The sequence below is a fragment of the Osmerus eperlanus genome, chromosome 26 (assembly GCF_963692335.1).
Source record: "Osmerus eperlanus chromosome 26, fOsmEpe2.1, whole genome shotgun sequence".
NCBI classification, from domain to species: Eukaryota; Metazoa; Chordata; class Actinopteri; order Osmeriformes; family Osmeridae; genus Osmerus; species Osmerus eperlanus.
Window position 1 is genome coordinate 161,861 of NC_085043.1, and position 14,358 is coordinate 176,218.

Sequence of the window (14,358 nt, forward strand, 5' to 3'; positions counted from 1 at the left end):
AATTGAAACGGCTACAGAAGATGCAAAAACAAAACCTGCCTTGCACGCACGCACGCACGCACGCACGCACGCAACCCCAAAGCCAACCTTACCCTGCTTTTGTCACACGTCCATCAGGCTCTGCCCTCCCTCGGGCAAAGCCTCCCAAAAATACCACGTTCCACTCGTCGGCGTTCCCCTCCACGGAAGTCTTTAGTAAAAGGCGAAAGGCTTGTGCGTGCTGAAGGGGAACCAGAGTGCCGATTTGAAACGGCCCAAACGGCCTACCCCCAACCCCTCCGTTGGCCCTGACTCACCCGTCCGCGGCGGCGAACCGCATCCTTATCGGGAAAAAAAGGCGCGGAAACGCCACGGGCCTGCGGAGGGGCTCGGCCCGCCCGCCCGCTTGGCTTCTCTTTTATCGCCGCAATTTCTCCATTTCACGGATCGCTTTTTCTCGATTAAGATCCCTACGTGTTTATCGTATGCGCCTTCCAGCCAGTCGACTCCGTGTTGGTGTGGGCTGACACGGCGATAAAAAACTCATTCCGATTGCCTTCCCATTTTTCACCTCGGCCGCTGACTGTCAGCCAGTTCTCTCTCTCTCTCTCTCTCTCTCTCTCTCTCTCTCTCTCTCTCTCTCTCTCTCTCTCTCACTCACTCACTCACTCACTCACTCACTCACTCACAGCCCCCCCCCCTTTGAGGTCACTCACCTCACTTTTTTTTTTTTTTTTTTTTTTTTTTTTATATCTAAAAGGGCGGGAAAACGCCACCGGCCGACAGGGCTCCGCCCACACCCCCTTTTTTTCACTAGCTTTTCTCTTTGACACGCTTAGAAAGAGTGCACCCTTCCCGGAGACGCTGCAATACCGGGGCGATGCGCGGAGCGGACGGAGCGAGCCCCTGTTCCGACTCCCTGTTGCAAAAATCCGTTTAATATGTTGTCCTCGCATGGAGGACATATCAGATATTAAACTGATAAGAACAGATACTACACTTGATCTTAGCCAAAAGGCCGAGAAGCGATGACCGCATTATCGGACGCCCCCCGCGCGCGGACCCTCCGTGCACCGGCTGGGCCACTCGGTCGCCACACCAAGAACGGCCGAAACTACGGAAGCGGAAAGCCCAGGCCAGAAGCCGCAGAGGAAGCGGGGACGGAAGCGGAAAGCCCAGGCCAAAAGCCGCAGAGGAAGCGGGGACGGAAGCGGAAAGCCCAGGCCAAAAGCCGCAGAGGAAGCGGGGACGGAAGCGGAAAGCCCAGGCCAAAAGCCGCAGAGGAAGCGGGACGGAAGCGGAAAGCCCAGGCCAAAAGGCAACAGAATTGAAACGGCTACAGAAGAAGCAAAGACAAAAGCCTTACCCGCACGCACGCACGCACGCACGCACGCACGCACGCACGCACGCACCTAACCCCAAAGCCAAGCAGGGACGGAAGCCGAAAGCCAAGGCCAAAAGCCGCAGAAGAAGCGGGGACGGAAGAGGAAATCAAAGGAAAAGGCAACAGAATTGAAACGGCTACAGAAGATGCAAAAACAAAACCTGCCTTGCACGCACGCACGCACGCACGCACGCACGCAACCCCAAAGCCAACCTTACCCTGCTTTTGTCACACGTCCATCAGGCTCTGCCCTCCCTCGGGCAAAGCCTCCCAAAAATACCACGTTCCACTCGTCGGCGTTCCCCTCCACGGAAGTCTTTAGTAAAAGGCGAAAGGCTTGTGCGTGCTGAAGGGGAACCAGAGTGCCGATTTGAAACGGCCCAAACGGCCTACCCCCAACCCCTCCGTTGGCCCTGACTCACCCGTCCGCGGCGGCGAACCGCATCCTTATCGGGAAAAAAAGGCGCGGAAACGCCACGGGCCTGCGGAGGGGCTCGGCCCGCCCGCCCGCTTGGCTTCTCTTTTATCGCCGCAATTTCTCCATTTCACGGATCGCTTTTTCTCGATTAAGATCCCTACGTGTTTATCGTATGCGCCTTCCAGCCAGTCGACTCCGTGTTGGTGTGGGCTGACACGGCGATAAAAAACTCATTCCGATTGCCTTCCCATTTTTCACCTCGGCCGCTGACTGTCAGCCAGTTCTCTCTCTCTCTCTCTCTCTCTCTCTCTCTCTCTCTCTCTCTCTCTCTCTCTCTCTCTCTCTCACTCACTCACTCACTCACTCACTCACTCACAGCCCCCCCCCCTTTGAGGTCACTCACCTCACTTTTTTTTTTTTTTTTTTTTTTATATCTAAAAGGGCGGGAAAACGCCACCGGCCGACAGGGCTCCGCCCACACCCCCTTTTTTTCACTAGCTTTTCTCTTTGACACGCTTAGAAAGAGTGCACCCTTCCCGGAGACGCTGCAATACCGGGGCGATGCGCGGAGCGGACGGAGCGAGCCCCTGTTCCGACTCCCTGTTGCAAAAATCCGTTTAATATGTTGTCCTCGCATGGAGGACATATCAGATATTAAACTGATAAGAACAGATACTACACTTGATCTTAGCCAAAAGGCCGAGAAGCGATGACCGCATTATCGGACGCCCCCCGCGCGCGGACCCTCCGTGCACCGGCTGGGCCACTCGGTCGCCACACCAAGAACGGCCGAAACTACGGAAGCGGAAAGCCCAGGCCAGAAGCCGCAGAGGAAGCGGGGACGGAAGCGGAAAGCCCAGGCCAAAAGCCGCAGAGGAAGCGGGGACGGAAGCGGAAAGCCCAGGCCAAAAGCCGCAGAGGAAGCGGGGACGGAAGCGGAAAGCCCAGGCCAAAAGCCGCAGAGGAAGCGGGACGGAAGCGGAAAGCCCAGGCCAAAAGGCAACAGAATTGAAACGGCTACAGAAGAAGCAAAGACAAAAGCCTTACCCGCACGCACGCACGCACGCACGCACGCACGCACGCACGCACGCACCTAACCCCAAAGCCAAGCAGGGACGGAAGCCGAAAGCCAAGGCCAAAAGCCGCAGAAGAAGCGGGGACGGAAGAGGAAATCAAAGGAAAAGGCAACAGAATTGAAACGGCTACAGAAGATGCAAAAACAAAACCTGCCTTGCACGCACGCACGCACGCACGCACGCACGCAACCCCAAAGCCAACCTTACCCTGCTTTTGTCACACGTCCATCAGGCTCTGCCCTCCCTCGGGCAAAGCCTCCCAAAAATACCACGTTCCACTCGTCGGCGTTCCCCTCCACGGAAGTCTTTAGTAAAAGGCGAAAGGCTTGTGCGTGCTGAAGGGGAACCAGAGTGCCGATTTGAAACGGCCCAAACGGCCTACCCCCAACCCCTCCGTTGGCCCTGACTCACCCGTCCGCGGCGGCGAACCGCATCCTTATCGGGAAAAAAAGGCGCGGAAACGCCACGGGCCTGCGGAGGGGCTCGGCCCGCCCGCCCGCTTGGCTTCTCTTTTATCGCCGCAATTTCTCCATTTCACGGATCGCTTTTTCTCGATTAAGATCCCTACGTGTTTATCGTATGCGCCTTCCAGCCAGTCGACTCCGTGTTGGTGTGGGCTGACACGGCGATAAAAAACTCATTCCGATTGCCTTCCCATTTTTCACCTCGGCCGCTGACTGTCAGCCAGTTCTCTCTCTCTCTCTCTCTCTCTCTCTCTCTCTCTCTCTCTCTCTCTCTCTCTCTCTCTCTCACTCACTCACTCACTCACTCACTCACTCACTCACAGCCCCCCCCCCTTTGAGGTCACTCACCTCACTTTTTTTTTTTTTTTTTTTTTTTTTTTTATATCTAAAAGGGCGGGAAAACGCCACCGGCCGACAGGGCTCCGCCCACACCCCCTTTTTTTCACTAGCTTTTCTCTTTGACACGCTTAGAAAGAGTGCACCCTTCCCGGAGACGCTGCAATACCGGGGCGATGCGCGGAGCGGACGGAGCGAGCCCCTGTTCCGACTCCCTGTTGCAAAAATCCGTTTAATATGTTGTCCTCGCATGGAGGACATATCAGATATTAAACTGATAAGAACAGATACTACACTTGATCTTAGCCAAAAGGCCGAGAAGCGATGACCGCATTATCGGACGCCCCCCGCGCGCGGACCCTCCGTGCACCGGCTGGGCCACTCGGTCGCCACACCAAGAACGGCCGAAACTACGGAAGCGGAAAGCCCAGGCCAGAAGCCGCAGAGGAAGCGGGGACGGAAGCGGAAAGCCCAGGCCAAAAGCCGCAGAGGAAGCGGGGACGGAAGCGGAAAGCCCAGGCCAAAAGCCGCAGAGGAAGCGGGGACGGAAGCGGAAAGCCCAGGCCAAAAGCCGCAGAGGAAGCGGGACGGAAGCGGAAAGCCCAGGCCAAAAGGCAACAGAATTGAAACGGCTACAGAAGAAGCAAAGACAAAAGCCTTACCCGCACGCACGCACGCACGCACGCACGCACGCACGCACGCACGCACCTAACCCCAAAGCCAAGCAGGGACGGAAGCCGAAAGCCAAGGCCAAAAGCCGCAGAAGAAGCGGGGACGGAAGAGGAAATCAAAGGAAAAGGCAACAGAATTGAAACGGCTACAGAAGATGCAAAAACAAAACCTGCCTTGCACGCACGCACGCACGCACGCACGCACGCAACCCCAAAGCCAACCTTACCCTGCTTTTGTCACACGTCCATCAGGCTCTGCCCTCCCTCGGGCAAAGCCTCCCAAAAATACCACGTTCCACTCGTCGGCGTTCCCCTCCACGGAAGTCTTTAGTAAAAGGCGAAAGGCTTGTGCGTGCTGAAGGGGAACCAGAGTGCCGATTTGAAACGGCCCAAACGGCCTACCCCCAACCCCTCCGTTGGCCCTGACTCACCCGTCCGCGGCGGCGAACCGCATCCTTATCGGGAAAAAAAGGCGCGGAAACGCCACGGGCCTGCGGAGGGGCTCGGCCCGCCCGCCCGCTTGGCTTCTCTTTTATCGCCGCAATTTCTCCATTTCACGGATCGCTTTTTCTCGATTAAGATCCCTACGTGTTTATCGTATGCGCCTTCCAGCCAGTCGACTCCGTGTTGGTGTGGGCTGACACGGCGATAAAAAACTCATTCCGATTGCCTTCCCATTTTTCACCTCGGCCGCTGACTGTCAGCCAGTTCTCTCTCTCTCTCTCTCTCTCTCTCTCTCTCTCTCTCTCTCTCTCTCTCTCTCTCTCTCACTCACTCACTCACTCACTCACTCACTCACTCACTCACTCACAGCCCCCCCCCCTTTGAGGTCACTCACCTCACTTTTTTTTTTTTTTTTTTTTATATCTAAAAGGGCGGGAAAACGCCACCGGCCGACAGGGCTCCGCCCACACCCCCTTTTTTTCACTAGCTTTTCTCTTTGACACGCTTAGAAAGAGTGCACCCTTCCCGGAGACGCTGCAATACCGGGGCGATGCGCGGAGCGGACGGAGCGAGCCCCTGTTCCGACTCCCTGTTGCAAAAATCCGTTTAATATGTTGTCCTCGCATGGAGGACATATCAGATATTAAACTGATAAGAACAGATACTACACTTGATCTTAGCCAAAAGGCCGAGAAGCGATGACCGCATTATCGGACGCCCCCCGCGCGCGGACCCTCCGTGCACCGGCTGGGCCACTCGGTCGCCACACCAAGAACGGCCGAAACTACGGAAGCGGAAAGCCCAGGCCAGAAGCCGCAGAGGAAGCGGGGACGGAAGCGGAAAGCCCAGGCCAAAAGCCGCAGAGGAAGCGGGGACGGAAGCGGAAAGCCCAGGCCAAAAGCCGCAGAGGAAGCGGGGACGGAAGCGGAAAGCCCAGGCCAAAAGCCGCAGAGGAAGCGGGACGGAAGCGGAAAGCCCAGGCCAAAAGGCAACAGAATTGAAACGGCTACAGAAGAAGCAAAGACAAAAGCCTTACCCGCACGCACGCACGCACGCACGCACGCACGCACGCACGCACCTAACCCCAAAGCCAAGCAGGGACGGAAGCCGAAAGCCAAGGCCAAAAGCCGCAGAAGAAGCGGGGACGGAAGAGGAAATCAAAGGAAAAGGCAACAGAATTGAAACGGCTACAGAAGATGCAAAAACAAAACCTGCCTTGCACGCACGCACGCACGCACGCACGCACGCAACCCCAAAGCCAACCTTACCCTGCTTTTGTCACACGTCCATCAGGCTCTGCCCTCCCTCGGGCAAAGCCTCCCAAAAATACCACGTTCCACTCGTCGGCGTTCCCCTCCACGGAAGTCTTTAGTAAAAGGCGAAAGGCTTGTGCGTGCTGAAGGGGAACCAGAGTGCCGATTTGAAACGGCCCAAACGGCCTACCCCCAACCCCTCCGTTGGCCCTGACTCACCCGTCCGCGGCGGCGAACCGCATCCTTATCGGGAAAAAAAAAAGGCGCGGAAACGCCACGGGCCTGCGGAGGGGCTCGGCCCGCCCGCCCGCTTGGCTTCTCTTTTATCGCCGCAATTTCTCCATTTCACGGATCGCTTTTTCTCGATTAAGATCCCTACGTGTTTATCGTATGCGCCTTCCAGCCAGTCGACTCCGTGTTGGTGTGGGCTGACACGGCGATAAAAAACTCATTCCGATTGCCTTCCCATTTTTCACCTCGGCCGCTGACTGTCAGCCAGTTCTCTCTCTCTCTCTCTCTCTCTCTCTCTCTCTCTCTCTCTCTCTCTCTCTCTCTCTCACTCACTCACTCACTCACTCACTCACTCACTCACTCACTCACAGCCCCCCCCCCTTTGAGGTCACTCACCTCACTTTTTTTTTTTTTTTTTTTTTATATCTAAAAGGGCGGGAAAACGCCACCGGCCGACAGGGCTCCGCCCACACCCCCTTTTTTTCACTAGCTTTTCTCTTTGACACGCTTAGAAAGAGTGCACCCTTCCCGGAGACGCTGCAATACCGGGGCGATGCGCGGAGCGGACGGAGCGAGCCCCTGTTCCGACTCCCTGTTGCAAAAATCCGTTTAATATGTTGTCCTCGCATGGAGGACATATCAGATATTAAACTGATAAGAACAGATACTACACTTGATCTTAGCCAAAAGGCCGAGAAGCGATGACCGCATTATCGGACGCCCCCCGCGCGCGGACCCTCCGTGCACCGGCTGGGCCACTCGGTCGCCACACCAAGAACGGCCGAAACTACGGAAGCGGAAAGCCCAGGCCAGAAGCCGCAGAGGAAGCGGGGACGGAAGCGGAAAGCCCAGGCCAAAAGCCGCAGAGGAAGCGGGGACGGAAGCGGAAAGCCCAGGCCAAAAGCCGCAGAGGAAGCGGGGACGGAAGCGGAAAGCCCAGGCCAAAAGCCGCAGAGGAAGCGGGACGGAAGCGGAAAGCCCAGGCCAAAAGGCAACAGAATTGAAACGGCTACAGAAGAAGCAAAGACAAAAGCCTTACCCGCACGCACGCACGCACGCACGCACGCACGCACGCACGCACCTAACCCCAAAGCCAAGCAGGGACGGAAGCCGAAAGCCAAGGCCAAAAGCCGCAGAAGAAGCGGGGACGGAAGAGGAAATCAAAGGAAAAGGCAACAGAATTGAAACGGCTACAGAAGATGCAAAAACAAAACCTGCCTTGCACGCACGCACGCACGCACGCACGCACGCAACCCCAAAGCCAACCTTACCCTGCTTTTGTCACACGTCCATCAGGCTCTGCCCTCCCTCGGGCAAAGCCTCCCAAAAATACCACGTTCCACTCGTCGGCGTTCCCCTCCACGGAAGTCTTTAGTAAAAGGCGAAAGGCTTGTGCGTGCTGAAGGGGAACCAGAGTGCCGATTTGAAACGGCCCAAACGGCCTACCCCCAACCCCTCCGTTGGCCCTGACTCACCCGTCCGCGGCGGCGAACCGCATCCTTATCGGGAAAAAAAGGCGCGGAAACGCCACGGGCCTGCGGAGGGGCTCGGCCCGCCCGCCCGCTTGGCTTCTCTTTTATCGCCGCAATTTCTCCATTTCACGGATCGCTTTTTCTCGATTAAGATCCCTACGTGTTTATCGTATGCGCCTTCCAGCCAGTCGACTCCGTGTTGGTGTGGGCTGACACGGCGATAAAAAACTCATTCCGATTGCCTTCCCATTTTTCACCTCGGCCGCTGACTGTCAGCCAGTTCTCTCTCTCTCTCTCTCTCTCTCTCTCTCTCTCTCTCTCTCTCTCTCTCTCTCTCTCACTCACTCACTCACTCACTCACTCACTCACTCACTCACTCACAGCCCCCCCCCCTTTGAGGTCACTCACCTCACTTTTTTTTTTTTTTTTTTTTATATCTAAAAGGGCGGGAAAACGCCACCGGCCGACAGGGCTCCGCCCACACCCCCTTTTTTTCACTAGCTTTTCTCTTTGACACGCTTAGAAAGAGTGCACCCTTCCCGGAGACGCTGCAATACCGGGGCGATGCGCGGAGCGGACGGAGCGAGCCCCTGTTCCGACTCCCTGTTGCAAAAATCCGTTTAATATGTTGTCCTCGCATGGAGGACATATCAGATATTAAACTGATAAGAACAGATACTACACTTGATCTTAGCCAAAAGGCCGAGAAGCGATGACCGCATTATCGGACGCCCCCCGCGCGCGGACCCTCCGTGCACCGGCTGGGCCACTCGGTCGCCACACCAAGAACGGCCGAAACTACGGAAGCGGAAAGCCCAGGCCAGAAGCCGCAGAGGAAGCGGGGACGGAAGCGGAAAGCCCAGGCCAAAAGCCGCAGAGGAAGCGGGGACGGAAGCGGAAAGCCCAGGCCAAAAGCCGCAGAGGAAGCGGGGACGGAAGCGGAAAGCCCAGGCCAAAAGCCGCAGAGGAAGCGGGACGGAAGCGGAAAGCCCAGGCCAAAAGGCAACAGAATTGAAACGGCTACAGAAGAAGCAAAGACAAAAGCCTTACCCGCACGCACGCACGCACGCACGCACGCACGCACGCACGCACCTAACCCCAAAGCCAAGCAGGGACGGAAGCCGAAAGCCAAGGCCAAAAGCCGCAGAAGAAGCGGGGACGGAAGAGGAAATCAAAGGAAAAGGCAACAGAATTGAAACGGCTACAGAAGATGCAAAAACAAAACCTGCCTTGCACGCACGCACGCACGCACGCACGCACGCAACCCCAAAGCCAACCTTACCCTGCTTTTGTCACACGTCCATCAGGCTCTGCCCTCCCTCGGGCAAAGCCTCCCAAAAATACCACGTTCCACTCGTCGGCGTTCCCCTCCACGGAAGTCTTTAGTAAAAGGCGAAAGGCTTGTGCGTGCTGAAGGGGAACCAGAGTGCCGATTTGAAACGGCCCAAACGGCCTACCCCCAACCCCTCCGTTGGCCCTGACTCACCCGTCCGCGGCGGCGAACCGCATCCTTATCGGGAAAAAAAGGCGCGGAAACGCCACGGGCCTGCGGAGGGGCTCGGCCCGCCCGCCCGCTTGGCTTCTCTTTTATCGCCGCAATTTCTCCATTTCACGGATCGCTTTTTCTCGATTAAGATCCCTACGTGTTTATCGTATGCGCCTTCCAGCCAGTCGACTCCGTGTTGGTGTGGGCTGACACGGCGATAAAAAACTCATTCCGATTGCCTTCCCATTTTTCACCTCGGCCGCTGACTGTCAGCCAGTTCTCTCTCTCTCTCTCTCTCTCTCTCTCTCTCTCTCTCTCTCTCTCTCTCTCTCTCTCTCACTCACTCACTCACTCACTCACTCACTCACTCACAGCCCCCCCCCCTTTGAGGTCACTCACCTCACTTTTTTTTTTTTTTTTTTTTTTTTTTTTATATCTAAAAGGGCGGGAAAACGCCACCGGCCGACAGGGCTCCGCCCACACCCCCTTTTTTTCACTAGCTTTTCTCTTTGACACGCTTAGAAAGAGTGCACCCTTCCCGGAGACGCTGCAATACCGGGGCGATGCGCGGAGCGGACGGAGCGAGCCCCTGTTCCGACTCCCTGTTGCAAAAATCCGTTTAATATGTTGTCCTCGCATGGAGGACATATCAGATATTAAACTGATAAGAACAGATACTACACTTGATCTTAGCCAAAAGGCCGAGAAGCGATGACCGCATTATCGGACGCCCCCCGCGCGCGGACCCTCCGTGCACCGGCTGGGCCACTCGGTCGCCACACCAAGAACGGCCGAAACTACGGAAGCGGAAAGCCCAGGCCAGAAGCCGCAGAGGAAGCGGGGACGGAAGCGGAAAGCCCAGGCCAAAAGCCGCAGAGGAAGCGGGGACGGAAGCGGAAAGCCCAGGCCAAAAGCCGCAGAGGAAGCGGGGACGGAAGCGGAAAGCCCAGGCCAAAAGCCGCAGAGGAAGCGGGACGGAAGCGGAAAGCCCAGGCCAAAAGGCAACAGAATTGAAACGGCTACAGAAGAAGCAAAGACAAAAGCCTTACCCGCACGCACGCACGCACGCACGCACGCACGCACGCACGCACGCACCTAACCCCAAAGCCAAGCAGGGACGGAAGCCGAAAGCCAAGGCCAAAAGCCGCAGAAGAAGCGGGGACGGAAGAGGAAATCAAAGGAAAAGGCAACAGAATTGAAACGGCTACAGAAGATGCAAAAACAAAACCTGCCTTGCACGCACGCACGCACGCACGCACGCACGCAACCCCAAAGCCAACCTTACCCTGCTTTTGTCACACGTCCATCAGGCTCTGCCCTCCCTCGGGCAAAGCCTCCCAAAAATACCACGTTCCACTCGTCGGCGTTCCCCTCCACGGAAGTCTTTAGTAAAAGGCGAAAGGCTTGTGCGTGCTGAAGGGGAACCAGAGTGCCGATTTGAAACGGCCCAAACGGCCTACCCCCAACCCCTCCGTTGGCCCTGACTCACCCGTCCGCGGCGGCGAACCGCATCCTTATCGGGAAAAAAAGGCGCGGAAACGCCACGGGCCTGCGGAGGGGCTCGGCCCGCCCGCCCGCTTGGCTTCTTTTATCGCCGCAATTTCTCCATTTCACGGATCGCTTTTTCTCGATTAAGATCCCTACGTGTTTATCGTATGCGCCTTCCAGCCAGTCGACTCCGTGTTGGTGTGGGCTGACACGGCGATAAAAAACTCATTCCGATTGCCTTCCCATTTTTCACCTCGGCCGCTGACTGTCAGCCAGTTCTCTCTCTCTCTCTCTCTCTCTCTCTCTCTCTCTCTCTCTCTCTCTCTCTCTCTCTCTCACTCACTCACTCACTCACTCACTCACTCACTCACAGCCCCCCCCCCTTTGAGGTCACTCACCTCACTTTTTTTTTTTTTTTTTTTTTTTTTTTTTATATCTAAAAGGGCGGGAAAACGCCACCGGCCGACAGGGCTCCGCCCACACCCCCTTTTTTTCACTAGCTTTTCTCTTTGACACGCTTAGAAAGAGTGCACCCTTCCCGGAGACGCTGCAATACCGGGGCGATGCGCGGAGCGGACGGAGCGAGCCCCTGTTCCGACTCCCTGTTGCAAAAATCCGTTTAATATGTTGTCCTCGCATGGAGGACATATCAGATATTAAACTGATAAGAACAGATTTTTTTTTCTTTTGAAAGAATTTATTGATCATTTGCAGCCAGACAGAGCATTAAAACACATTTCAAGTATCATTTTACCTTTTCAATTTGCATGTCTTAAAACACTTTAAAAGGGCATAAATTTGGATAAAAAACACGTGCTTGGTCAAATTTAAAAGTACGTATGTTAAAAGGCGATACTTAAAACAAAACAATACTTTAAAACACAGTGTGATAAAAGCCATAAAAAGTGTTACATCAATACAAGGTTAAGACATGTTAAGAAATGTGTGTAAAAGTTTTAAAAGTCTCTGCTGTGCAAAGAAGGGGGAGCTTGGAGTCCATTAACGGGGCCGATTCCTCCCGCTCCACCGAACCGGTCACCGCTCCGTTTTTCCTCTGGGGCCCAGCGGAGATCCTCGACCACGGCAGCCATTCCAGCGCAGTCAGGCCGCGGCCGCCCGGACCATTTCACGTGGGTGGGGGCCCCTTCCGAATGGCGCGTGGGACGTACCACCCTAGGGTCCCTGTAGCCAGCCTCGCCACTGCCTGGGTGGCCGTCTCCACGCGCTTCCCCACCAGCAGGTTTCTGGAGGTCCACAGTGCCTCTTTGTAGCATGTCAGGGTGAGCCAGAGCTGGCGGAATTGTCCCGATGGTATGGGTCTCTGGCTCACCCCGTAGAGCACCAGCTGTGCTGTCAGGACCTCCCCTGCTGGCAGGCTCGGGGTTATCAGGGGCCCCGCTTGGATCCACAGGTCCCGGGCGGCCCTGCACTCCCAGAGCAGGTGCCGCACGGTCTCCTCTCCGCCACAAGTCGGCCGTGGGCACCTCGATGTTCTTCCCATGCCCCGGGAGTGCATGACGGCTCTGACCGGGAGGATCTCATGGGCCACCATCCAGTTGAGGTCGCGGTGCCGGTTCAGCAGAGCAGGATGGGCCACGTTGCGCCAAACCGTGGAGGGCTCGCCTAGCGCGAGCCCGCGCACTGGACTCACCGGCTCCCCCTCCTGCACAACAGAGAGAATAAAACGATGGTTAGTTAAAACTCGCTCTGTCTGCTGTTCAAGATTAAAATCCTTCAAAAACTTTTTTAAAATACTATATGCTGGTGGCAAGTTAAAAGCCACCGGGACCCTCAGGTCGATGGGGAGGAGCCTCAAGGTCCGCAGGTACCCCCCCAGCCAAAACCTCACCAACAGGCCCGTCTTGGTGTCTTGGCTGGCCAGGCTCACGTGGAGTGCGGTGTACCTGCTGGACAAAAACACAACAAAATTTGGGAGGCCCCTCCCCCCTTTTAAAACACTCCTCTTCACCACCTCTCTCTTCAGCCTCTCCCACTTGGATTTCCATACAAAATAAAAAACCATGCGGTCGAGGAGTAAAAGCACTCTTCTGGGAGGCAGGAAGATGGCTGAAACGGATAAAAACAGGGGTAAAATCACAGTTTTTATGATTAAAATACGTCCTTCGATGGTCAAGTCACGTAGTCCCCAGAAAGCCAGTCGTTGCCTAGTCTTCCCAAGTAGACCACCCCAGTTCCCGCTGCCTAGCCCTAGCCGGTCAAATTTTACCCCTAGAACCCTTAAGTCTGTTTGCGTTGTGAGTGGCAGTCCTGTCAAGTCCTGTGCGCGCCAGGGGCCGTGAAACTGGGCCTCTGTTTTGTCTCTATTCAGTTTGGCCCCTGACGCCAGTCCGAACCAGTCAGTCCTGTCCAGAGTCCTGTCGATGGAGGGTCGGTCGGTGCATAAAACGTTCACGTCGTCCATGTAAAAAACGCATTTGGCTGAGAGTCCCCCGCTCCCCGGGACTCCCAGCCCAGTGATCCGTTGGTCCCTTCTCAAGACCTGCGCCAAGGGTTCGATACAGGAGACAAAGAGAAGGGGAGATAACGGACAACCCTGACGGACGCCGCAGAGGACATGAACTGCGTTTGTGAGTTTCCCGTTAACAAGGATTCTGCTGTGTATACCCCTATACAACAGCCCCACCCACGCTATAAACCTGTCCGGATAGCCCATTTTTTGCAGTACCTGAAACAGGTACTGGTGCGAAACCCGATCAAAAGCTTTTTCAAAGTCTAAATTTAGTACTGCTAAACGAATGTTTCTGTCTCTCGCAAGACAGATGGCGTCTCTGATCAGTACGAGGCTGTCGGTGATCTTCCTTCCCGGGATGGCGCAGGTTTGATCCGGGTGGATCACTGAACCTAAAACCGTGGACATTCTGTTGGCTAAAAGTTTGCTAAAAAGTTTCAAATCAAAATTTAAAAGCGTGATGGGTCTCCAGTTTTTCAGGTCAGTCCTGTCGTCTTTTTTATGGAGTAATGACACTATCCCTACTCTAAAACTGTCTGGAAGTCTGTCGAGGTCCTCTAAGTCTTTAAAAACAGTCAGGAGGTCGTGTGCTAAAATGTCCCAAAAGGTGAGATAAAACTCCAGAGGCAGCCCATCTGCCCCCGGAGACTTCCCCCTCTTAAAACCATTAAAACACTTGTTCAATTCCTCCATACTAAAGTCTTTTTCTAGTGTTCCATCTTGGTTGACTGTTTTTTCTAAAAACCCTAAAACCTCTTTTGTTCGTTCTTTTAAAATTTCTTTTTCCCCAAACAGTTCCCCATAAAAAGTTTCTACAACTTTTAAAATGTCATCAGTTTCCATCATCATATTTCCTTCCTTGTTTTTTAATTTGGACATAGTCCCACTCCTACTTAAAATTTTCTTAAAAAAGTACCTGGTGCATTTTTCTCCCTCTTCTACATCTCTTTCTTTACTTCTTAAAATAACCCCCTTGCTTTTTTCCCACGATAAAATAGCCATCTCTTGTTTTACTGCTTTTATCTCATCGTTAAAATCAATGCCCTGGTTTCGCAAAATAAAATATCTTTCTAAACGTTTCTGCAGTCCCACCATGCACCTATCTGTTTTCTTTTTCCTATCTCTCCCTAACTGACTAAAAAAGGCTTTGGTCCTACCCTTCACCATCTCCCACCACTGTGCTCTA

At 54.9% G+C, this 14,358-nt stretch overlaps 15 non-coding genes and 1 pseudogene across 15 annotated transcripts; all 16 read right to left on the minus strand.

Moving 5' to 3' along the window:
• Positions 1–122: 122 nt before the first annotated feature.
• Positions 123–240, minus strand: LOC134013390 (U5 spliceosomal RNA). Its single transcript, XR_009928880.1, has one exon. It is a non-coding gene; the product is annotated as a U5 spliceosomal RNA (small nuclear RNA).
• A 578-nt stretch (positions 241–818) lies between these two features.
• On the minus strand, positions 819–1,009 carry LOC134013207 (U2 spliceosomal RNA). The gene has a single exon (XR_009928726.1). It is a non-coding gene; the product is annotated as a U2 spliceosomal RNA (small nuclear RNA).
• Positions 1,010–1,611: 602 nt separating this feature from the next.
• LOC134013391 (U5 spliceosomal RNA) lies at positions 1,612–1,729 on the minus strand. Its single transcript, XR_009928881.1, has one exon. It is a non-coding gene; the product is annotated as a U5 spliceosomal RNA (small nuclear RNA).
• Positions 1,730–2,301: 572 nt separating this feature from the next.
• On the minus strand, positions 2,302–2,492 carry LOC134013208 (U2 spliceosomal RNA). The gene has a single exon (XR_009928727.1). It is a non-coding gene; the product is annotated as a U2 spliceosomal RNA (small nuclear RNA).
• A 602-nt stretch (positions 2,493–3,094) lies between these two features.
• Positions 3,095–3,212, minus strand: LOC134013392 (U5 spliceosomal RNA). The gene has a single exon (XR_009928882.1). It is a non-coding gene; the product is annotated as a U5 spliceosomal RNA (small nuclear RNA).
• Positions 3,213–3,792: 580 nt separating this feature from the next.
• On the minus strand, positions 3,793–3,983 carry LOC134013209 (U2 spliceosomal RNA). Its single transcript, XR_009928728.1, has one exon. It is a non-coding gene; the product is annotated as a U2 spliceosomal RNA (small nuclear RNA).
• Positions 3,984–4,585: 602 nt separating this feature from the next.
• Positions 4,586–4,703, minus strand: LOC134013393 (U5 spliceosomal RNA). Its single transcript, XR_009928883.1, has one exon. It is a non-coding gene; the product is annotated as a U5 spliceosomal RNA (small nuclear RNA).
• A 578-nt stretch (positions 4,704–5,281) lies between these two features.
• LOC134013210 (U2 spliceosomal RNA) lies at positions 5,282–5,472 on the minus strand. Its single transcript, XR_009928729.1, has one exon. It is a non-coding gene; the product is annotated as a U2 spliceosomal RNA (small nuclear RNA).
• A 598-nt stretch (positions 5,473–6,070) lies between these two features.
• Positions 6,071–6,188, minus strand: LOC134013396 (U5 spliceosomal RNA). Its single transcript, XR_009928885.1, has one exon. It is a non-coding gene; the product is annotated as a U5 spliceosomal RNA (small nuclear RNA).
• A 580-nt stretch (positions 6,189–6,768) lies between these two features.
• Positions 6,769–6,959, minus strand: LOC134013211 (U2 spliceosomal RNA). The gene has a single exon (XR_009928730.1). It is a non-coding gene; the product is annotated as a U2 spliceosomal RNA (small nuclear RNA).
• Positions 6,960–7,557: 598 nt separating this feature from the next.
• On the minus strand, positions 7,558–7,675 carry LOC134013397 (U5 spliceosomal RNA). Its single transcript, XR_009928886.1, has one exon. It is a non-coding gene; the product is annotated as a U5 spliceosomal RNA (small nuclear RNA).
• Positions 7,676–8,251: 576 nt separating this feature from the next.
• On the minus strand, positions 8,252–8,442 carry LOC134013213 (U2 spliceosomal RNA). Its single transcript, XR_009928732.1, has one exon. It is a non-coding gene; the product is annotated as a U2 spliceosomal RNA (small nuclear RNA).
• A 598-nt stretch (positions 8,443–9,040) lies between these two features.
• Positions 9,041–9,158, minus strand: LOC134013398 (U5 spliceosomal RNA). Its single transcript, XR_009928887.1, has one exon. It is a non-coding gene; the product is annotated as a U5 spliceosomal RNA (small nuclear RNA).
• A 578-nt stretch (positions 9,159–9,736) lies between these two features.
• LOC134013214 (U2 spliceosomal RNA) lies at positions 9,737–9,927 on the minus strand. Its single transcript, XR_009928733.1, has one exon. It is a non-coding gene; the product is annotated as a U2 spliceosomal RNA (small nuclear RNA).
• Positions 9,928–10,529: 602 nt separating this feature from the next.
• On the minus strand, positions 10,530–10,647 carry LOC134013399 (U5 spliceosomal RNA). Its single transcript, XR_009928888.1, has one exon. It is a non-coding gene; the product is annotated as a U5 spliceosomal RNA (small nuclear RNA).
• A 577-nt stretch (positions 10,648–11,224) lies between these two features.
• On the minus strand, positions 11,225–11,403 carry LOC134013243 (U2 spliceosomal RNA; annotated as a pseudogene).
• Between the last annotated feature and the right edge of the window lie 2,955 nt (positions 11,404–14,358).